The sequence below is a fragment of the Osmia bicornis genome, unplaced genomic scaffold (assembly GCF_907164935.1).
Source record: "Osmia bicornis bicornis unplaced genomic scaffold, iOsmBic2.1, whole genome shotgun sequence".
Taxonomy (NCBI): domain Eukaryota; kingdom Metazoa; phylum Arthropoda; class Insecta; order Hymenoptera; family Megachilidae; genus Osmia; species Osmia bicornis.
The window spans coordinates 23408-46814 of record NW_025791077.1 but is presented as its reverse complement, the minus strand read 5'-3'; positions in this window follow the sequence as shown (position 1 = coordinate 46814).

The following is a 23407-nucleotide window of genomic DNA, read 5'->3' as shown; positions in this document are numbered from 1 at the left end:
TGGGCAACAGGCGGCCAAGATTGGTCGCCACCTGTTCCAATCGGGGAGCCAGGCGGTCGAAGTGAACATCGAACCGCCAGTGGCTGTCGAGATACAGACCGAGGTATCGAAGACCCCGGCCGATCACGATCCGGCACCCGTCGACCTCGAGCCAGAGCTGGGCCGGAGGGGCTACCCCACGCCGAGGCTCGAAGAACCACATGGCCTCGGTCTTGTGAGGAGCCAGCGCCAGACCCAGCGCCCGGATCGCTGTTCGCACGATGGCGACCCCCACCTCGGCACAGCGGCAGGTCCTCAACTAGTCCCGCCCGGTGGCCAGCAGGTAGTAGTCATTTACGAATACCGTGACCCACACCCCGGGCGGAAGTATCACCCGCAGCGCCGCGTTGTACCCCACGTTCCATAAGGGGGGCCCAGTTTGTACCCCTGGGGCACTCCGCGGTCGACCTCTCTCCAGTGCAGCGTACCGTCCCGGCCGGTGTACAGTATCCACCTGCCATTCAGGAAGGCCCCGATGATCCTCTGCAGATACGGGGGGACGTTGTGGTGAACCAGCGCCCCCCGTATCGTCCCACGGGGCGGGGTGTTGAACGCGTTTGTAACGTCCAAGAAGACACCCAGCGCCACCCCACCTCGTGACGTGGCCGACTCGGCGAGGGTGCGCACCCGCTGGATAGCGTCGATGGTGCTGCGACCCTCGCGAAACCCGAACTGGATGTCGGCCAGATCGGGGCCAACGCTCGACAGGTGGTGGACGAGGCGGTTTGCGATGACACGCTCGAAGAGCTTTCCCACCTCGTCCAACAGCACAATGGGCCGGTACGCAGAGGGAGAATCTGCGGGCCGTCCGTCCTTTCGGAGGAGGACCAGCCGCTCCTCCTTCCAAATCGAGAGGAACACCCCCTGCTCCAAAGCGGCGCTGAAGAGGCGGCACAGCCTCGGACCTAGGATGCCGGACGCGATAACCCAGGCGCGGCCGGGGATGCCGTCCGGGCCCGGGGCGGTGTCCTTGGCCCCGAGCCTTCTGACGGCATCGTCCAGCTCCTCCTCTGTGACCCCCAGGTCAGCGGACCAGGCGACGGGCTCCGCCGGCCCTTGCTGGTGGCGCGGGTGCGACGTTCCCCCGGAACGGGGGAAGAGGGTGTCTATTACCCGCGTCAGCAGCTGGGGGTCCAGGCTCTCCGAGACCGGGGGCGCCCGTGCGCGGAGCTTGCCCCTGACCATCCGGTAAGGGCGCACCCACGGGTCCTCGTCCAGAGAGCCCTGGAGCTCCTCCCACGCCCGGGATTTCGCGTCCCTGATGGCCTGCCTCGGGGCTACCACGAAGACCTGGTATGTGCCCCTCAGCAGATCCTCCCTCGCCGGGTCGCGAACTCGAGCCCTTCGGGCGCGCTGCCACTGGCGCCGGGCGTGCTGACACTCGGATCGGAGATCCGCAATGTCGCCTGACCACCAGTACACCGTCCTCCGGGGGGGCAGGCGCGGGGCCCGGGGCATGGCGGTGTCGCGTATTGCGGTCATCGCCTCCCGGAACCACTTGGCCTCCCCCTCAACGTCCACGACCGGCCCGGCCGGAAGAGCTGGCCAGGCCACGGCAAGGGCTGCGGCCATCAGCATGTCCTTGTCCAGCCTCCTCAGCACCCAGCGTCGCAGTGGCGGGCCACGCACCGGCCGGGGGGCGGCGGGGAGGGAGTAGCCGAAGGTGATGTATAGATGATCACTCAGCGTCTCCCTCGCCGCCACCCTCCAATTTTGCACCATGTGCCCGGCCACAGGGGACGCCCAGCCCAGATCCACAATGGATTCCCCCTGAGCCCGAACGCAGGTGCTGGCGGATCCCCTGTTCAGGAGCAGGAGCCCCGCGCCAGCCGCCCTGAGCAGTACCGCCCCTCCTCTCGCGTCGGTCCTCGGGGACTCCCAGGCTTCGGCCTTGGAGTTGAAATCCCCGAGGACCAACGTCGGCCGGGTGCGGGAGCTAACCACAACGCTCCCCACCCGGTCCAGGAACTCCTCGAACCGCTCCAGGGACCAGCTGGGCGGCGCGTACACGCCCACCACTGCTACGCCCCCCCAGTCAACGGCCGCGAAACCCCGCCCCCGTGCTAAGACATCGGCGGGCGGGGGGACGTGCCGACCCGCCAGGACGATGGCGACGGAGCCCGCCGCGTCGCCGAACCACTTGGGTCGGTCCAGTACGCGGTACGGCTCCGACACCACCGCAACCTCAATCTGCCACTCGGCCAGGGTTTGTAGCAAAAGGTCCTGCGCCCCGGCCGAGTGGTTGATGTTGGCCTGCAGGAAAGGACCCTTAGGCCCCATTGCGCGCCGGCTCCACCGCTGCCTCCACAGCTGCTCCTGCGTTGCTGGGGCCCGCTACCCCAGTGGGCGATGCAGCCGGGGACTGCTTCGCTCTCGTCTTTTTGGCGGACTTCTTCCGCCCTTTCTTCGCGGAGACCGACGGGCATCCTCTGGTCACCATCCTGTGTCCCGCGGGTCGCCCTGAATCGGTGCACAGGGTGCACCGCGGCGGGGCCGTACAGCCGCTGGCTCGATGGTCCAGATCGCCGCTGTTGAAGCAGCGATCCGAACGATCGACCCCGCAGGGACACCGCTGCCTGACATGTCCAGTCTCCAGGCAGCGGTAGCACTGCAGGGGGCCAGCCGCCAGGGCCTCGACCCGTGCTGAGGACCAGTCGACCCTCAGCCTCCCAGCGTCGACGACCTTGTTGGCTGCGGTGAGGGTGCACCTCACCCAGACGCTCTCCAGGCCCACCTTGACCTCCTCCGCGGTGCAGCTCCTCCGGTTGCCACCGCCGCTGCCACCTCCTCCCGGGTGATCGAATCGTCCAGCCCGGTGAAGCGGATCTCGCCCATCTTAACTGGGCACGCGTTAAGGCTGGGCAGGCCGAGGAGGCGGCTAGACAGGGCCGCCGCCTTTGCCGCCCTCTCCGTCCCGGCGATCTCCAGGACGAGACCGCCGATGGCCGCTCGCCTGGGCCGGAGACCGGTGATGCCGATCTCCGCGAGGTCGGCCTCCTGCCTGGCCCTGATCATGGCCTCACAGCAGGTGGTCTTCGCCCCGGGCGCGACCGTCAGCGTGACCGCCGAGGTGTTGGGGGGGCGGGCGAGGCGGGGCTTCTTTGTGGCCTCGTTTGTCGCCTTGCCCCCCTGCTCCCCGTCTTCTTCGCCGGCGGCGGAGGGGGGGCCATCTCCACAACCTTTTTCTTCGCCGCCTATGCCTTCTTGGCTTTGCGGCCTATCACCTAGGACTACGCCTCGGTCTCCTGGCGGTGGTGCTCCTGGATTTTTGCCATCCTGTCGGCAACGAACGAGCCGGAAGAGGCGGTAGGGCGGGTAGGCGCGCGAGTCCCAGCCGCCCCCGAACCCTTTTTCTGGGGCTGCGGAGTTCCCCCGGATGTCGTGGGATCGCCGCTCTGTTGCCTCTGCCCCTCCCCTGCCGTCCAGAGGTGGCAGGAGGGCGGCACCCGGCGGCGCGACGACGGGAGCGATGCCATCCACGAGCGCGGCCGTCCCCGATGCCCCGCCCCTCCCCTTGGCGGCTGGGGCCTCGTGATCGGTGGGGTCGTCCACGGCCCGCCTCCCTGCGGTCGCGGCAGGCGACGGTGAACGCACCGGGGCGGGGTCATCCGTCTCCTCCAACGTGGTAGCCCTACGACAGCTCCTCTTCGGCCGGGCCTCCTGCTCCAGCGGGGACGCCGGCCGCGACGCCTTTCTGGTGCCAGGGGCGGCCGGGGCTTCTACCGCCGGGCGCCTCTCGCGCAGAGCCTCCAGCTCCCGCCGCAGCGTCGCAATCCTCCCCTTGTGACGCTATTTTGGCGTCGCGGAGCTGTAATTGGGCCCTGAACTCCTCCGTTTCGTGGTCGTCGCGGTGCCGCGCGGCCCTCAGCCCCAGCTCGTTTACGACCGCCTCCACGTCGCGGGATGCCTCCCTGAGGTCACGGACACACGTGCCCTTCAGGTTTTTGGAGCACCCCGCGACCTTCTCGACCTTTACGGCGCGCGCCACAAGGTCTGGGGAGGGGAGTAGGCGCACCTCCCGCGCAATCTCCTCCGCCTCCCTCAGCTTCAGGGCCGACCGGCTTGGCTGGCGGGGGGCCGCGCCGACGTCCAGTAGCTCCCTAGTTGCCTGGAGCTCCATCTCCTCCCGCTGTAGGCGCAGGAATTCTTCTTTCTTCGCGGCAAGGGCCACGTAGTCCCCCGATGTACAGGGGCGTCCCCTCTTTGCCGCAGCCGAGGTGCTGGGGGTCGTGGGCGGCACCGAGATCACCGCCCCATCCGACTCCTTCTCGCTGTCAACCGGCTGTCGCCAGAATCCCCTATCAGAGGCAGCAGAAGAAACCCTGCTGCCCCTGGTGGATCCCGCCGACATGGGTCGCGCCCTTCTGGCCGGAGCGGTAGCCGCGGCCCTCCTGGCCCCCGTCTGCGCCGTCTCCTCATCCCTCGCCGACCTGACCGTGTCAGGTTCCCTTGCCTGGTTTGTCATCGTTTCGTCCCGTCCTGCGTGTTGTTTTTGGTTTGTAGAATCTTCCATGTTCGTCCCACGAGTAGGTCGGATCCTAGGTCCGCCCAGGCAGAGCCGCCTTACCTGGGTAAGGCAGATACACCCGGGGGGTCGCCAGATACCCCTGGGTTGGTCGCTAGCGACTGGTGCACCCACCAGCCACCCCTGGTGCTAACTCCAGGGGCACCCTCCTCACCGCGTGCCGCAGCTTGGGGCTAGGGATTTTTGAAGAGATTGTCATCCTCGCAGGCCGGCCGGTCAAGGCAAGCCTCCCGTTCCAGCGAAACGTGACCACTGGATTACGGTATAATTGCTAGGGCACTCCGGGTTCGCTACCCGCACCAGACTGCCACGCAGCCTGGCCCCTGGAAAACTCAACGATGCCGCTGCAACCTTCATCGCCTCTCAGCCCTGGACCATACCGGCATGGTAGTACCTTCCAGAGTCCAAAGGCCGTAGCCCAAGGACCCCGCCGGCATCGCCCCAAGTCCTCATTGAGGACATTCCAGCGGCAGCGATCGTCCCCCTTTCGGTCGCCTTGTACGACAGGCAGGGGTTACCGTGTCTGTATTCTATCCCCCAGTCACAGGGGAGGTTTTAATGGGCTTTCCTTCCCTTGGTGTTTGGTCCGCGGGAGCTATCGCTCCTACCCTCCATGCGCTCCGAAAAGTGCATGGCGAGCATTCCCCTATCCGCCACGCGCCACGTCAGGACATCACCTCCCCGCCTATCCTGGATAACCAGGTAGGTCCGTGGAGCGGGAATCCAACCTAACCTAACCTTTTTTTTTTTTTACGTGGGGGAAATCTTCGAAAGACGCCACCAGCCCCCCTGGGGAGGAGCCGAGGGTAGTGCCGGATTTTTACCGGCTAAAACCCCCACGGTGGCATACGCTGGGTGTTGGCGAGGGATGGCGCGTTGACGCCGCCTTGCTCGGGGGAGGGTCTAGGTTTGGCCCTCCCCCTACGTGCCAAACTCCGCCGCCATCGAGGGCCACACCCTATTGCACGCGGCCCCGTTTAAGTCTCGTGGGGCCGCGCGATCGGTGTTGGGGGAGGGACGTTCGCCCCTCCGCGGTGCTCCTCTTCCGGGGGGTGACTGGTGTCGCCCCATAGAACTCCTCTTCAGGTGGAGCGGGTGTTCCTCCCTCCACTTCTCCCCGTTGGGGTCGGTGGGCCTGGTATATAACATCTTCACGGCCCACCGCCCCATCTCCCTCAGGTGACGCCGTCAGGGGGTCTCCCCCGACGACGCCCCCTCCTTCTTCTGCGGATGGGGTCGGTTCTGTCCCGACCCCGCTCCGCTTCCTCCTTCAGGGCGATGACCGTCTCGCAGTAATCGGTCACCGCCCTCCACTGATTCTCGCCGGCGAGCATCTCTTTGACAAGTGCCGCCGGCGATAGATCACCACCAACTTCGCACCGCAGGGCGTGACGGGCCCGCGCAAACGCTGGACAGTGCTCCAGGGTATGTTGCGCGGTGTCCCGCCCGCCCCGCAGTGATGGCATGCTGCCGTCCCCTCCGCCCGGATCCAGTGCAGGAACTCACCGAAACAACCGTGTCCGGTGAGCACCTGTGTGGTCCTAAACGTGAGCCTTCCGTGGCAGCGGTCCCTCCATTTCTTGAGCACTGGAAGGACCGCCCCGGCTACGCGCTGGGCGGTGGCGCCGCTCTCGACGAGCTTCGCGTCACCACCGACCCAGGGATCTCTGCCGGGCCTGGCGCCTAATCCTAGCAACAGCTTCGGTCATCTGTTCTGGCGGGATCCCGTCCAGACGAAGGGCACGCAGACGCCAGAAGACTTTGGCGTCACCCTCTGCCTGGAACTTGAAGGGGACAACCCCCGCCAGGCTCATCGCCGCCTCGTAGCGGACCGTGCGGTAACCTCTGATTACCCTGATGGCTATCCTCCTCTCAGCCCGGCGCAGCAGTTGCTGGCTGCGCCGGGAATCCATCTGGGCGTTCGCCCATATGGGCGCACCATAGAGGGCCATGCTCCGCACGATCCCCACGTAGAGACGGCGAACCTTCTCGTTGGGCCCCCCGATATTGGGCAGTAGACGGGCAAGCGCGTTGCTTGCCCTGTCTAGTCGGGGGGCCAGACGACCGAAGTGCTCCTCGAAGCGGCAGTGGCTGCCCAGGTGGAGGCCCAAGTACCTGTGGCCCTTCTCCACCTGGACGTCGACTCCACCCACATGGACCACCGACTGGGGCGGCGGCGCAACCCCACGCCAAGGCGAGTAAAACCACATCTCCTCGGTTTTGTGGTGATCTAGCTGAAGCCCCAGCCGCCGGATCCCCGCGGCAACGGCAGCGACGCCAATCTCGGCGAGGCGGCTAGTCCTTTTCCACCCCCGACCGACGGCCCGCAAGACCGTGTCGTACCCCAGTTCCCAAAGTGTGGGACCTTTCGCAAAACACGGGGGAAAGCCACAGTCCACGTCCCTCTCGTGCATCTGGCCATCCCGGCCCCTGTACACTATCTTCCTGTCCCGGAGGTAGTCGCCGACGATCCTCCTCATGTAGGGGGGCGCCTTGTGGCGTATCAGCGCCCCACTTATCGTCCCGTGAGGCAGGGTGTTGAAGGTGTTGACGATGTCTAGACTAACGCCTAACGCCACCCTGCCCCGGGACGTGGCCGAGTCGCAGCGGGGGCGCATCGACTGGATTGCGTCGATAGTGTTGCGCCCCCGCCTGAAGCCATATTGCGACTCGGCCAAGTCGGGACCCTCCTGGGACAGGTGCTGGACGAGGCGTGATACCAGAATCCGCTCGAACAACTTCCCCACCTCGTCCAACAGCACGATGGGCCGGTAGGCCGAGGGACTGTCGGCGGGTCGCCCATCCTTCCGGATGAGGACTAGCCGCCCCGTCTTCCACTGTTCTGGGAAGACTCCTTCCTTATTGCAGGCGCTGAAGAGGCGTCTCAATCTCGGACCGATGACGCGTAGAGCCTTCACCCAGGCACGGCCGGGGACGCCGTCGGGGCCCGGAGCAATGTTTCGGGCCCCCATCCGTTTAATCGCCCCGGCCAGCTCCTCCTCCGTGACCCCCAGTTCGTCGGAGCAAACCACCTCCTCGTGGTCCGGCGGGGGGGCGGGTGTGTTCCGTCTCTCGTGGGAACAAAGTGTCGACTACCCGCCCCAAAAACCGGGGGTCGAGGCACTCCGTGACCGGGGGCGCCCAGGGCCTAAGCTTGCCCATCACCATTTTGTATGGGCGCCCCCATGGGTCCTTCTGGAGAGAGCCTAGGAGCTCGTCCCATGCCCGGGATTTAGACTCCTTGATGGCCGTCTGCAGGGCAGTTTCCAAAACTCGGTACTGCCCGTACAGATCCTCCTCCTCGCTGGGTCGCGGAATGTCCGTCTTCTGCGGGCCCTTTGCCACTGGCGACGGGCTGCGAGACAATCTCGTCTCAGATCACCAATTTCGCCCGTCCACCAGTAGGCGGCCCGACTGCGGAGGTTCTTGGCCCGGGGCATGGCGTTGTCGCACACCGCCTTCATGGCTCTCCGGAACCATTCTACCTCCTCCCCAATGTCCGCGACCGGCCCGGCAGGTGTTGGCAGCCAGGCCAGAGCGAGGTCTGCAGCCATCAGCACGTCCTCGTCCATCCTCTTCAGCGCCCACCGTAGCGGTGGTGGTCCACAGGGGCGGCGGGCGGTGGTGGTAAGGTCGAGGCGGATGTGTAGATGGTCACTAAGTGTGGCCGCCTCTTCCACCACCCTCCATCTCTGCACCATACGCGCGGCCAAGGGAGTCGCGAAAGACAAATCGACTATAGACTCCCCCTGGGCATGCACGCAGGTGCTCACGGACCCCACATTGAGCAGGTGTAGTTCTAGCCCCGCCGCCCAATTTACGACCGCCCTGCCTCTCGCGTTTGTCCTCGGGGAACCCCAAAGTGACGCATGGGCATTAAAGTCCCCGAGGACTAGCACTGGCCGGGGGGAACAACGGGAGACAAAGTCCCCCACCCGGTCTAGGTACTGTTCATATTGCGCGAGAGGCCATCTGGGCAGGGCATAGAGCCCCACCACCGCTATTTCACCCCACAGCACGCCGACGAACCCCCGGCCCCGTTCCAGTGGGGCGGGGTGTGGGGGCACTACGGTGCCAATAATCGCCACGGAGCCGTCCTCGTCCCCGAACCAATCTGGTCTGTCGAGGACACGGTACGGCTCCGCGGCCACCGCCAACCCAGCCTTCCACTCGGCCAGGGTTTGGAACAACATGTCCTGAGCCCTGGCCGAGCGGTTCAAGTTGGCCTGAAGTATAGGGCCCTTAGGCCCCATACCTAGGCCTTACGAGCCGCCTCCGCGGCATTTTTACTCGCCGACTTGGCAGGGGGATTTTTCTTGCCCCCCTTCTTCGACTCCGCAGGCTTGGTCATTGATGCCTGTTCCTTGGGGGCTGTTCCTGCCCCTTCAACGGCACTCTTCTTCTTCCTCTGGGAGGAGGAGGGGGCACAACCTTTTGCCCCCAATCGAAGCCCCGCGGGCCGCCTCAGGTCCGCACAGAGGGGGCACCGCGGTCTGGCGCTACACTTGCTGGCCACGTGGCCCGACTCTCCGCACTCATAGCAGCGGTCGGACCTATCAGCTTCGCAAGTGCATCGCTGCCCAACATGCCCTCTCTCCAGGCAGCGATAGCACTGCAATGGCCACGCTGGTAGCGCCTGTATTCTGGCCGAGGACCACCCGACCAGAACCCTCCCAGAGGCGGATAACTATTTGAGTGCCGCTAGAGGGCATCTCGCCCAGACAGTCCCCATCCTTTGGGGGGAGTTGCGAATCTCCCCCATTTTAATTTCTTCAGCGGAGCAACCCCCGCAGCGGCGAATGCGCCCGCCACCTCCGACCGAGTCGTCGAGACCGGTCACCCTAACCTCGCCCATATTTATGGGGCGGGCAACCCTCACCTCAGTGCCACTGAACACCTGGCGGAGTCGGTCAGCCAACTTGGCAGCTTTCTCCGTCCTGTCCTCCCCAGGTATCTCGAGGACCAAGCCACCGGTCCGAGCTCGCCTGGGCATCAACGCCGTGATGCCCAGCTCCTCCAACTTGACCCGCTCCCGGGCCATGAGCATGGCATCGGCGTATGAGACCTTAGCCTCGGGAGCTAGGTTGATGGTGACCGCCGCAGTACGAGGAGGGCGGGGGGCCTTCTGCCTGGCAGGTTGGGCCCCTTGCCCCTTAACCGCCGGTGCCGCCCCTCTCTTTTGCCCCTTCTGGGCAACCACCTTGGAGCTCTGGGAGGGAGGGTCCTTGGCCGCTGCCGCCTTCTTCTCTGCAGCTTTAGCGCGGCGGCCGACCACAGTCACCCATGTCCCAACCGCCGTCCTCCGATGTTCTTCGACAATCCGGGCCATTCTAGCCTCCACAAATGATGCCGGTTGGTCGGGTGCTGAGGAGGGCCCCGGCAACGGCTCCGTGTCGGGCAGGGCCCTATTCCGCACCCGCCTGTTAGCTTCCTTCCTCGATGCAGTGGGGATGGTTGCAGCCGCAGCTCACCCCTTAACATGCTCCGCCCTCTTAGGCGGGGGCTGGACAGCTGCAACAGCGGCTTTGAACTCCGCCCTCTTAGGCGGGGGCTGGACAGCTGCAATAGCGGCTTTGAACTTCGCCCGGAACCCCGACAGGCCCTTTTCGAGGATGGCCGCAAATCCCCTCATCAGGTCGGGCTCGAGGCCACCAACCTTCCCCTCCTCTGTTCCAGGTGCAGCAGTTGGGATCGGGACTTGCACAACGGGACATTCAGGCGGGCAAGACGGTAAGTCGAAAGCTTCGACTGGGTCCTTCCTCCTTTTCCTGCCCGCCTCTTCGCCAGACAACGGCGAGCCGGACCTCGCCGACCTTTGGGATGGGCCGGGGCCTTCAGGCGCCGGCACCTCTGTGGCAGCGACCCTGCACGTAATGTCTGCCAGGCTATTGTGCAGGATGTTGATTTGGGCCTCCTGGGCAGCCACTTGTTCCTCCCGCAGCTTCAGCTGTTCGCGAAGCTCCTTCACCTCTTTATCGGCCCTGGCAGGGGCAGGCCTGATTCCCGCTTCCGTGTGGATGGCCTTAAGGTAGCGGGAGGCCATCCTCAGCTTGCGAACAAATGTCCCTTTCAGCCCCTTGGAGACGCCCGCGACCTTGTCGATGTCGCAACAGAACTCCATGGACTGCGCAATAAGGTCGCGCGTGGGGACATTCTTGACCTCCTCCGCCAGGTCCTCAGGGTCCGGGAGGGTCCTGCTACCCCGACTCGGTTTTATAGGGTCCTCGTTAGGATCGAGCACCCTCCTCTCCTCCAGCAGGTCAAGTTCCCGGCGCTGGACATCCAGGACTCTCTGCTTAGCCGCCGCGAGCCACACGTACTGGCCCGTGGTCGGCGGGCGACCCCTCTTGCTCGTGCACCGTGCCTCCAGAGATACTGCCGAGGAGAGTGACTCGTCCGAGTCCAAGTCCACCTCTCTCTCACTGGATGCGGGGGCATCAGAGGTCGCCGGGGAAACTCCGGCCCCTCCTCGTACCGGCCTCAGGGGAGGCCACTCCACATCCGTCCTAGTTAATCGGACGGATAAGCGGCGCGCATCCGTTATCCTGCTAGTGCTGGGCTGCGCCATATCCTCCGCGCCCGCTTCCCGTCTCGCGACCGGTTGAACAGCCGCAGTCGTCGTCGGTACGTCCCGTCCAGTGTTTGTTGTTGTTGGCGTTTTTAGTTTCAAGTCATCCACAGTGTTCCCACGAGTGGGTCGGTCTGTGGGTCCACCCGGGCAGAGCCGCCTTACCCGGGTAAGGCTAGTACACCCGGGGGGTCGCCAGATACCCCGGGCTTGGCCGCTAGAGACTGATGCACCCATCAACCACCCCTGGCGCTGACTCCAGGGGCGCCCTCATCACCGCGTACCGCAGCTTGGGGCTAGAGATTTTTTATAGCGGTTGTCATCCTCGCGGTCCGGCCAATGAAGGCAAGCCCCCCGTTCCAGCGAAACGTGGCCACTGGGTTACGGTGTAATTGCTTGAGCACTCCGGGTTCGCTACCCGCACCACCTTTTCGCCCCTCCGACCCAGACCTTACCGGCAAGGGAGGCCCTGTCAGGATCCGTTGATCCCACCGGCATCGCCCCGGGTCGTCTGCGAGGCTACTTCGACAGCAGCAAACGCCCCCCTTTCAGTCGCCTTGTACGACAGGCAGGTGTTACCGTGTCTGTATTCTATCCCCCAGTCACAGGGGAGGTTTTGATGGGTTTTCCTTCCCTTGGTGTTTGGTCCGCGGGAGCTATTTTATTTCACTCCTACCCTCCATGCACTCCGAAAAGTGCATGGCGAGCATTCCCCTATCCGCCACCTGGGGACGCGCCACGTCGGGGTATCACCTCCCCGCCCAGCCTTTTTTTTTTGGTTCAGTTGGAAGAGGAAATGCGTTTGCGCACGCGCGGGTTGGTTCCCCTTTTCGTTTATTCGGCTAGAGGGGACCCGGGCAGTGTGGGACTCATGTCCGCCCTGAAGGGGCAGCCTGGCGCCCGTGAGGTGAGGGCAAACCCAAACAGCCAACGCCAGAAGGGGGCAACCTGGCAACCCAACCCTTAAGGGTTGAGTTTAGCCCAAGAGTAGGCCACAGCCCTGAAGGGGCGACCTAGACGGCAGCCCAGAGTGGGCACTCCCGTGGCTGGACATACTACCCACTAAAACCTCTCCCCTAACGTGGGCCGCCGGCACCTTTTCACTCGTTAGAATTCATAAAGGAATACCAGCGTATAGCCACAACGACGCTTCGGCACTTCAACGCATTTCGCCTTATTGCGGCCGCCCGCAAGAACGCCATGCGCTAGGCACATGGGGCATCTGCGGATCCACGCCGTTGCACCTCCGATCCAGCGGTAGGACATTTTCAACCTGTACGGTAAGGCACAGGATTTTTCTTCGGCCACGACCAGGAACCGAAGTAAGCCCATTCCGGGTGGTCGCGCCATGTGTTCACCTGCCAGGGCAGGAGCTTGCTCTTCGACACGGCTAGGAACCGGGGCGAGTCCTTTCCTCGGTTGACTGTGCCACATCTTGGTAGGCTGCAATCCTCGATGACCTGTACAATACATACTTTACAGACACGCACACACGCTCATGACAAGCATAGCGCTTCGAGTAGCGCTTCGAATGCCCCAAATATGCAACGATAAATAATGAATAAATAATGAGTAGAGAATAAATGAATAAATAAATGAATTAATGAATGAGTGAATGCATAAATAAATAAATGAATTAATGAATGAGTGAATGCATAAATAAATAATGAGTAATGAATAGGAATTAATAAGCACATGAAGCCCATGAATAGAATAGAAGAGCCCATACATTCAATAAGAGCTGTCATAATAAGCATACTAAACATACTAAACGTACTATAACTGGTTAAATCAAATCACAGATACAACGGGAAATAAATATATATATATGCATCTAATGCATCTAATGCAATAGAGCAGTTAATGAATAGTTAACAGTAAAAGAAACAGTAAGCAATATGAGAACGTGAGAAACTGTGAAGTAAACATAAGTAGTATTGCACGCAAGCAGGCAAGCGAGCATATGTGAACTGGACATAAGCAAATGACCAACAAAACCTCCAAAACCTAAAACGTCAAACATACATACAAACAGCCGTGCAGCCAAATAGCAGAAGAGGAATATTTAACATTCAATACTAGCGCACAATATAATCACATAAAATTAAACTCAAGATAAACCATAAATTTGAGATGAAATAAACCAAGGATGTGAACCGTAAAGTAAAATAAAGTCGCCAGACAGATAGCAAATAGCAAGCCAGCCATGAGAGAAGAGAAGCAAACATAACATAACAGAATGCTACTAATTATTATCAGAGGTAAAGGTAAATAAGGTACAGTAGAAAATATAGAATATAGGGTATAACCAGAAAGTGAGCTGGGAAGAAAATAAATAGGTGAGCGTAATGTAATACTAATAATTGAAACCATTCATTGAAACTATTAAGTTACTTAAATTTACTTGCAGGAACATTTACGCGACCACAACCTCAACGTGGTTGGCAAGCGAACATGATGGAGTACAATCAATGATCAAATGAAGGCAATAAAAAACAATTAGAAATTATTGCGAGCAAATCATCAATAAAGATAAGTAGCAACATATACCTCATAATGAGAATAATAGGAAGATACAGAACTGTTAACATCAGAAATTAACCATAGTATTAAATGTAAAATGTAACACAATCCTAGTCTATTTGCAGGAAACCCTAACGCCAGCCAATGGAAGTGGAGGTAGAGTGTAATTAACGGATAACAGGAGAAGAGAATACCCATCTGATATAATATGGGGAGCACATGAGACCTAAATCGGCATAAACCATAAGGCAGATCAAACAATTCAAATAGTTATAAATTGAGTAGATTAGATTGTTACTGGATTATAATACCGCTCCGATAAGTATGGTATTAATATTAATACTGATACAGGTAAGTCGATGCAATACAGCGCGTGGTGAAAACTAATCAATAATAAACAATCAATAATAAACCCCACATACAACCATATTACTACTAAATCATAATATAAAGGTACAAGGAAACTAAACTACACTACAATAGATCAAAATTACTATGAACATATGTGTATATATAATATGTAACGAAAACACTCCAAATATAATCAATTTAATAAGTATACCGATGTAGATAATTGATTAAACTCCTCATACCATAGTCAGTTTAAATGATGCAGTTCCATTAAATCCCCCTTTAATACCAATTAATAGAAAAGGCATATAGGTGCTAAACCAAGCCAGACACTCCTATAAGAAAGTCATATGAGATCCACGGTCAAGAAATTCAAAGAATTTAAGGAACCATAACGCATATATGTATGTATACAAAACCATAAAGACATTGTATCATGCAGGACGGACTACCGCAGCGTATGCCTGCCTGAGTACCAGCCGTATTAACCAATACTGAACTAACACTTTCCAAATCAGAATCAAAATCAGAATCAGAATTGTAATTAAGAAAGGGTAATTAATGTACAAAAGATTGCATAAAGTACCGTAAGTATTCAAAATACACAGATTCACAACTGTCACAGCTGCACTAGAATTGAATTAAACATAGTATGCGAACCATTATCCTGAGGGCGGGTACGAAGAGCTACTAAAGAGCAGTGAATAATATTATAGGAACATGGAACGTAAAACGTAACACTCAATTGAAGAAGAAGTCACTGAAACATGTCAAGTGACCAAGAATAAAAATAAGAAAAGAATAAGGATAGTGAATAGTGAACGGCGAACAATAAACCAATAAACCAATAAACCAATGTCGTTACACGTCATTCATATCTAAATTGCTGAAGGATATATGATACATCTTATAGTCTACAATTAATTGACAATGCCTGGGAGCCCAAACAACCCCCGAAAGCTTAGAAGCAATGCATGATACTACAAGAGGAACTAAGGAGCTAAGAACTAAGAAACAAGAAACCAGAATCAGAATCAAACCCACCCTTAAAATATGCAAAGGGATTATAAACGCAATATACGCATATAATATAAACTCATTAATCCATCCAATCCAGATAGACTCTTCTAAATTCCATAATACAAGACCCATTAAACTAAGTCAAATAAATATAACCGCAAATATAATCGCATATACAATCATCACAGATATAACCATAGCTATAATCACAGCAGGTAAAATAAAGCAGACACATATTAATAATCTGTATCAAGTAATTTAATTCAGTGCAATTCGATATGCGATATGCCATTGTTAATTACTCTGTACATTTACTTACTCAATTATAATAATATAATGGAATAGAAAGTTAGGAAGTTATATAATAATAATGCAATACAATACAATTTAATACAGAATACTGGTTAAGCCTAACATAGCTAACTAATATAGCTGAATAACTGGACACAATCCAAGGTCTAAAATAATAATATTATAATATAACATATAATATATTCAATGCCTAAAATGGTTACAGATTGAACGCAGGCTCAACGCAATTGAACGTAGATTGAACGTAGCTTGGATGTAATAACATTAATAACATAAATAAAATAATACAATATGATCATGGTATAATACAATACAATAACAATACTATAATACAATATTATAACATAATACAATATAACATAATATAATATAACATAATACAGCATATAATATATAATAATAAGTAATATAAATGCACCGAATGCATAAAATGCACAAAACGGAGCTAATGATACCACATTAACAAATATACTGCAATTACACTACAATACAATACCTCCGAGCGTAGCACATTAGTACGCGCGCTGTCACAGCAATCACATCCGCACGAATAAATTCAAAATTTAAATTAGAAAATTCAAAATTCAATTCAATTAATTTGTGAGGAGCCCGAGGCCGCGAAACCGCGGGCCCCGCCAGCGCGCTAGTACCGACGCCGCCGACAGGTGGCGACCGCGCGTGCCGCGAACTCGCGAGGCAACCGGCCTCGCGAGCATTGATATACCGGGCCGCGACACGGCCGAAACCAGATCGACACTCGGAAGCGAACCGTCAGGCAAGCGATAAAGAGACACGATCAACGTCATTTTTGCACTCCTTGCGAATCCTCCAGCAGCGTTCGGCAGGACGGGTTGTCTTCACGGCCGTCCTCCGATACAGTCCGCTGTATCCTTGGCCACGGCCGAGAGCTCGCTCTCGGCGGCTTCCTGACCGCCGGCCCGGACGTATTACGTCTCCACGGCGTCCACCGGAGCACGGTCCCCTAACTGCCTGGGTATAGGACGGGTTGTCTTTACGGCCGTCCGCCCATGAAGGCATCGAACGCCCGATCACCTAAACACTCCCGCTACCTCCGCCGCACCGAAACGCCGCGATAAAGACGGCCAACACCCCGTCTCGCGACCGGGACCGTGCCGCGCCGTAATTATAAGTCCGCGCCGTAATTATAAGTCCGCGCCGTAGATATAAGTCCGCGCCGTAGATATAAGTCCGCGCCGTAGGTATAAGTCCGCACCGTAACCGCTCCGCGACCGTAGACTAAGATCTTTAGACTGGTAGGAACCCAGGGCCGTAGCATTAAGTACTCGTGTAAATTAAGGACCTAGAGTTAAGAAAATATATTTATTCTTTTACCCCCTAAACCACTGACTTTTATTTCATTCGTTCGCCCGAACCCCGGACTTACCGGCTGAGCCGGCAACCCCCCCGGCGGTTATCCGTTACATTGGCGCCCGAACAGGGACTCTGCTCGCGAAAGAACGAATGAACAAAGTCAGTTGGATATACGCCCTCCGCAAACCAGAACTCATCAAGCTCGCCGACGACTGGGGCTTGGACTCCAGCGGGACCATAGACGACCTCCGGATCCGAGTCGCCGCACACCACCGGACGATGCCAGCCAAGGAACCGGCCGGCACCGACGGCGCCGCCTCAGCGGCCGCCAGATCACCCAGCCCGCCGCCCGACCTCCAGGTCTGGGACAGCCTTCGAAAGAGCGGCGTCTCTTTCGACGGCCGAGATGCCGAGGACTTCCTGGACCGATTGGAAGGCCTACGAGGGGGACTGGCCCTCTCCTCGGACCACCTGCTCCGGGGCCTGCCCGCTCTACTACGAGGGTCCGCGTACACGTGGTACCTCAATAGACGCCGCGTTTGGTCCGATTGGCGCCAGTTCGAGAAGGAGTTCTACGAGCAATACCTGCCCGGCCAGGAACCAGAGGACCTGATGGAGAAGATCATCCGCCGGGAACAACGACCAGGGGAGCCAGCCCGAGACTACATCACGGCGCTCGAAACCCTCATGCGCCGCCACGGCGGTCTGACGGAGGCAGACCAGCTAAACCGACTGCACCGGAACCTCCTCCCGGAGTACCACCTCTACATTCACCGAGGTGACGTCCGCACCCGGTCAGACCTGTTCCGACTCATCACAGACTTCGAGGAGATCCAAAGGCGACAAAAACAGTCACCACCACCAGCCGAGAAGCCCAGCCGGGCCCCCCGACACCACGCGGCCGAGGCAAGCAGCAGCTACGACCGAGAGACCTGCTGCTGGAGATGCGGCCAGCGTGGCCACCTCAGGACCGAATGCCGCCGCCCGGGCCGATTGTTCTGCAGTTACTGCGGGACAGCCGGTACCCGCACGACCGACTGCCGCTGTCACCCGGCGGGAAACCAACGCTGGGCCGGCCATCAGGCGCCGCCCGGCCAGAACCAGACCAGACGCCAGCCGCCGAGAAGTAAGCGACGATGGTCGCATCCACCTCGAGTTCCTGGTCCACGAGCGGCGATACCGCGCCCTCGTTGACACCGGAGCTACCCGCTCGTACATAAGGAGCGATCTGGCCGAGCTGTGCCGCAGGAACGGCGATATTTGGCGACCGCACCGGCAAACACTACGGGTCGCCGACGGGACCGAGACCGTCACAGATGGCGAAATCGAAGTACAGGCCATCATCAACGGCCAACCAGTCCGGCACCGCTACGGGGTACTGTCCACCCTCAGCCAAACCATCCTGCTAGGGATGGACGTGCTGGGCCGTATGAGCACCAGCATCCGGATCGGCCCATGCCAGTGGGACTGCCCAGACACCGCTGAGGCCGTCGAACCGACCGGGCCGACCGGCTACACCCCGGCTCAACAACAGGCCCTGCAACGACTCCTGGACGAGGAACTGCCAAAATTCCAACACTTGCGGCCCACCACCACCTGGGCCAGCCACCGTCTGCGCCTGAAGGAGGGAGCCGAACCCGCCAAACAGCGGTACACACCTCGAAACCCGGCCATGCAGGCGATCATAGACCAGGAGGTGGACAAAATGCTAGCCGACGGCATCATCGAGCCCTCCCACAGTCCGTGGAGCTCGTCGGTCGTGCTTGTCCGCAAAAAGAACGGAGCCTACCGGTTTTGCGTCGACTACCGCCAAGTCAACCAGCGGACCGTGAAAGACGCATACCCGCTGCCGCAGGTCCAGGACACGTTAGACAAACTACGGGAGGCCCGCTTCATCACCACCCTCGACCTGGCCAACGGCTATTGGCAGGTGCCGCTGGACGCCGCCAGCCGGCCCATCACCGCCTTCACCGTCCCGGGAGGGGACTCTTCCAGTTCCGAGTCATGCCATTCGGGCTCTATTCCGCACCGAGCACCTTCCAGCGACTACTGGACGAAGTAGTCAGGCCCAAACTGGCCCCCTGGTGCTTCGCCTACTTGGACGACATTATCGTGCTGGGACGCACGTTCCAAGAACACCTCGCCAACCTCCGCGAGGTCTTCAGACGGCTCCGCGCTGCCAACCTCCGACTCAACCCCGAGAAGTGCTGCTTCGGACGCACCGAGCTAAAATACCTTGGCCATGTAGTCACCAGCCAAGGGGTCAGGACCGACCCCGACAAGGTCCAGGCTATCAAGGGCATCCTAGCACCGAGAAACGCCAAGGAGTTGCGCCGCTTCCTGGGAACCGCCTCGTGGTACCGCCGGTTCATTCCCCGCTTCGCCGACCTCGCCGCACCGTTGAATCGGCTGCTACAAAAGCGGATCCGCTGGAGATGGGACGCCGAGGAAGACGCCGCATTCCTCGAATTGCGACACCGCCTGGCCACCGCACCGGTCCTCGCGTGCCCGGACTTCGACCGGGAATTCACGCTACAAACGGACGCCAGTAGCGAGGGGCTCGGCGCCGTCCTAACCCAGGACTATGACGTCGAGGAACACGTGGTCGCTTACGCCAGTCGATCCCTCAACCGAGCGGAGAAGAACTACTCCACCACCGAGTATATTACATTATATCTCATATAGATATAGTGATAATAATATTGTTGTTAAATGTACATTGATCTGTAGGAAGGTATCAATATATTACATTATATCTAATGGGGGTATAGTAATAATGATATTGTTATTAAATGTACATTGATCTGTAGTAACGAATCAGTATATTACATTATATCTAATGTAGATATAGTAATAATGATATTGCTATTAAATGTGTCTTACATATCTGATGCAGATATAGTAATAATGATATTGTTATTAAATGTATATTACATATGGAATGCAGATATAGTAACAAAGATATTCATATTAAATATACATTGATCTGTATTAGCGAATCAGTTTATTACATTATATCTAATGAAGATATAGTAATAATGATATTGTTATTAAATGTATATCACATATCTAATGCAGATATAGTAATAATGATATTGTTGTTAAATGTATATTACATATCTAATGCACATATAGTAATAATGATATTGTTACTAAATCTACATAGATCTGTAGGAAGGTATCAAGATATTACATTACATCTAATGTAGTTATAGTAATAATGTTGTTGTTATTTAATGTATATTACATATCTAATGCACATATGTAGTAATTTTTATGGCTGTGCTCTTGGCTCCTGCTTCTACCATGATATGTGGTGGTGCCAGGTCCATGAGTGCCCCCATTGCCATTGTCGGTGTGGTGCGGAAAGCCCCAGTCATCCCGAGCAATGCTAGGCGGTGGATCTTCTCCAGGTGCCTCCTGTTGCATTGTTTCTTCATAGAGGTCCACCATACAACAGAGGCATATGTTACTTGGGGTACCAAGATTGCGGTGTATATCCACCTGACCATTCTTGGTTTTAGTCCCCACGTAGTTCCAAACATCCTCCTGCAGGCCCAGTAAGTTGCGATTGCCTTTTGTGCCTGCTTTCCGATGTGGAGTTTCCAATTTAGCTTCATATCTAGGGTGACCCCTAGATATTTCGCTGAGATGGATAGACTAATCTCCACCCCGAACAGTGAGGGGGCCTTGAATTCAAAGCGTCTTTTCCTCGAGAATAGTACCATCTCCGTCTTGGTAGGGTTTACCATGAGTTTATGGGATAGGCACCATTTTTGCACGAGTATGAGTGCTTCTTGCAGTCTTCTCGCTATATAGTGCGGGTGTCTGCTTCTAACCAATATGCAGATGTCATCCGCATACCCTATCATCAGAAAACCTTCCTCGCTGAGCCTGCGGAGTAGCCCGTCTACCACAAGGGTCCACAGCAGGGGAGACAGGACTCCCCCCTGCGGGCAACCCCTTGCGATGCGTGCCCTCAACGAAGACCCATCCGAGGAGGTTATTATGGTCCTGGTTCGTAGCATATTGTCGATCCAGGTGACCAGACTGTCGTCAATCCCGAAGCTTCTTGCTGCTTCATTCATCACATCGAAAGATGTGCTGTCGAAAGCCCCTTCTATGTCTATGAAAATACTCACGACGGACTCCCCCTGGGATAGTGCCTCTTCCACCTCCCTTACAAGATGGTGGAGCGCCGTCTCCACGGATTTGCCCGACTGGTACGCATGCTGGGAGGCGTGTATTGGCCTTTCTGCCAGTGCATGCTCTCTGATGTGCCTATCAGCCAGCCTTTCTAAAGTTTTTAGTAGAAAGGATGTTAGGCTGATTGGCCTGAAGGATTTCGCCGTATCGTAGCCACTTCTGCCTGGCTTAGGCAGGAAGACCACCCTGGCTATTCTCCATTGAAGCGGTACATATCCCAGTGCTAGGCATGCTCTGTATATCTTACATAGCTGCCTCAACAGGTCCTCTCCGGCTTCCTGAAGAAGAGCCGGGAAGATCCCGTCTACACCCGGGCTTTTGTACCTACTAAATGAGTTTATAGCCCATCTTAATCTGTCTATCGTGACCACCTTTGAGGCCAGTTCCCAGTCCCGTGCGCTGTTCCAGAGAGGTGCCTGTTCCTTCTGGAACAGTTCCTCCGGTATCAGTTCCGAGCCTGGGAAGTGCGTCTCCACAAGGTGCCTCAACGTCTGCAGGGAGTCAACTGTAACTCCTCCATTGGGAACTTTTAGACCTTCCGATTTTTGTGGAGGCCCGGATACAAATACCTTCCGAAGCCTAGCTACCAGCGGTAGGGCCTCGGTATCTTGGCAGAAGTTTTTCCAGGTCCTTCTTTTGGATACTCTGATCGTTTTTTTTGTAGGCCTTCTGGGCCTCTTTATACGAGTCCCAGGCTTCTACGGTATTCGCCTTGTTCTGAAGCTTCCGGGCCCTGGCTCTGAGCTTATTCAGTTCATTGTTCCACCAGGGAACCCTTTTGCTTTCTCTCCTTTGTTTTAACGGGTATGATCTTTCGTAGGAGCCGATGATTGAGGTCTGCAGTCTTGCGACCTCCATCTCGATCCCCTTCGTGGTCCTCGGTATCACGCAGTGCCCCCTGAGCTCTCCCTCTAGGCTCTCACGGTATTGAGGCCAGCAGGTGGCCCTGGGGTTCCTGTATGTTTCCGAGGCCCTTAGGTCTGCATTCGTCTTTAACTTGAAAGTGATTAGCCTGTGGTCAGATAGCGTAGCCTCATCTTCCACACGCCAATCTTGTATGGCTTGGGCCGCCTTTGCGGAGCCCAGCGTGATGTCAAGCACCTCCTGTCGCCGGGAGGTGACAAACGTTGGACTGGAGCCTCTGTTTAGAATCTCCAGATCCGTGGTAGCGAGGTATTCTAATAATGCCTCGCCTCTTTTGTTTATATTGCTGCTGCCCCAGACGATATGGTGAGCATTTGCGTTGCACCAAATCACTAGTTGCAGCCCGTTGACCTTGCAGTAGTCCGCCAGCTCTCTGAGTTCCCTCGTTGGCGGGGGCCCCTCAGAGTCATAGGGCTGGTAAGTCGAGCAAACCACCAGGTTCGCCCTGCTACCTCCCACCCCCGCTGGGAGTAGGACTGCTGCTTGGTCTCTTGTACAGAATTCTGCCAGTTTCGTTGCCCCGAGCCCTCTTTTCGCGTACACGCATGCCCTGGGTCCAGTCTCCAGGTCTCCATGGAAGATGGAGCCTTGTTTCATATCTAGCCCCCCTACTTGCCCTTGGATCAACCAGGGCTCTTGTATCAGGGCTATATCCGTGTATTTATGTAAGTCTGTGTGCTGCGCCGCAAGTCGCCAACGGAGCGGGTCCGTGGCCGCTTTGCAGTGCTGCAAGTTGATCTGCGAGATGGAGAGACAACCTGCAGTCATGGGAACCGCAGTGTCATCTCCTCTCGTGCGTTTCGCGCCTGCGCCTAGTATGCAGATATAGTAATAATGATATTGTTATGAAATGTATATTACATATCTAATGCAGATATAGTAATAATGATATTGTTATTAAATGTATATTACATATCTAATGCAGATATAGTAATAATGATATTGTTACTAAATGTACATTGATCTGTAGGAGGGAATCAGTATATTACATTATATCTAATGCAGATATAGTAATAATGATATTGTTATTAAATGTATATTGCATACCTAATGTAGATATACTAATAATAATATCGTTCTTAAATGTACAAGGATCTGTATGCAGAAAACAGTATATTACATTATTTCTAATGTAGATATAGTAATAATGATATTGTTATTTCATGTATATTACATTATATCTAATGCAGATATAGTAATACTGATATTGTTACTAAATGTACACTGCCCTGTAGGAAGGTATCAGTATATTACATTATATCTATTGTGGATATAGTAATAGTGATATTGTTATTAAATGTACATTGATCTGTAGTAGGGAATCAGTATATTACATTATATCTAATGAAGATATAGTAGTAATGATATTGTTAATAAATGTATATTACATATCTAACGCAGATATAGTAATAATTATATTGTTATTAAATGTACGTTGATATGTAGGAAGGCGTCAAGATATTACATTATATCTGATGAAGACATAGTAATAATGATATTGTTATTTAATGTATATTACATATCAATGCAGATATGGTAATAATGATATTTCCTACTATTTATGTTCTATGACATTTTTTGATCAGATGCGTAGTTTTCGAGATATA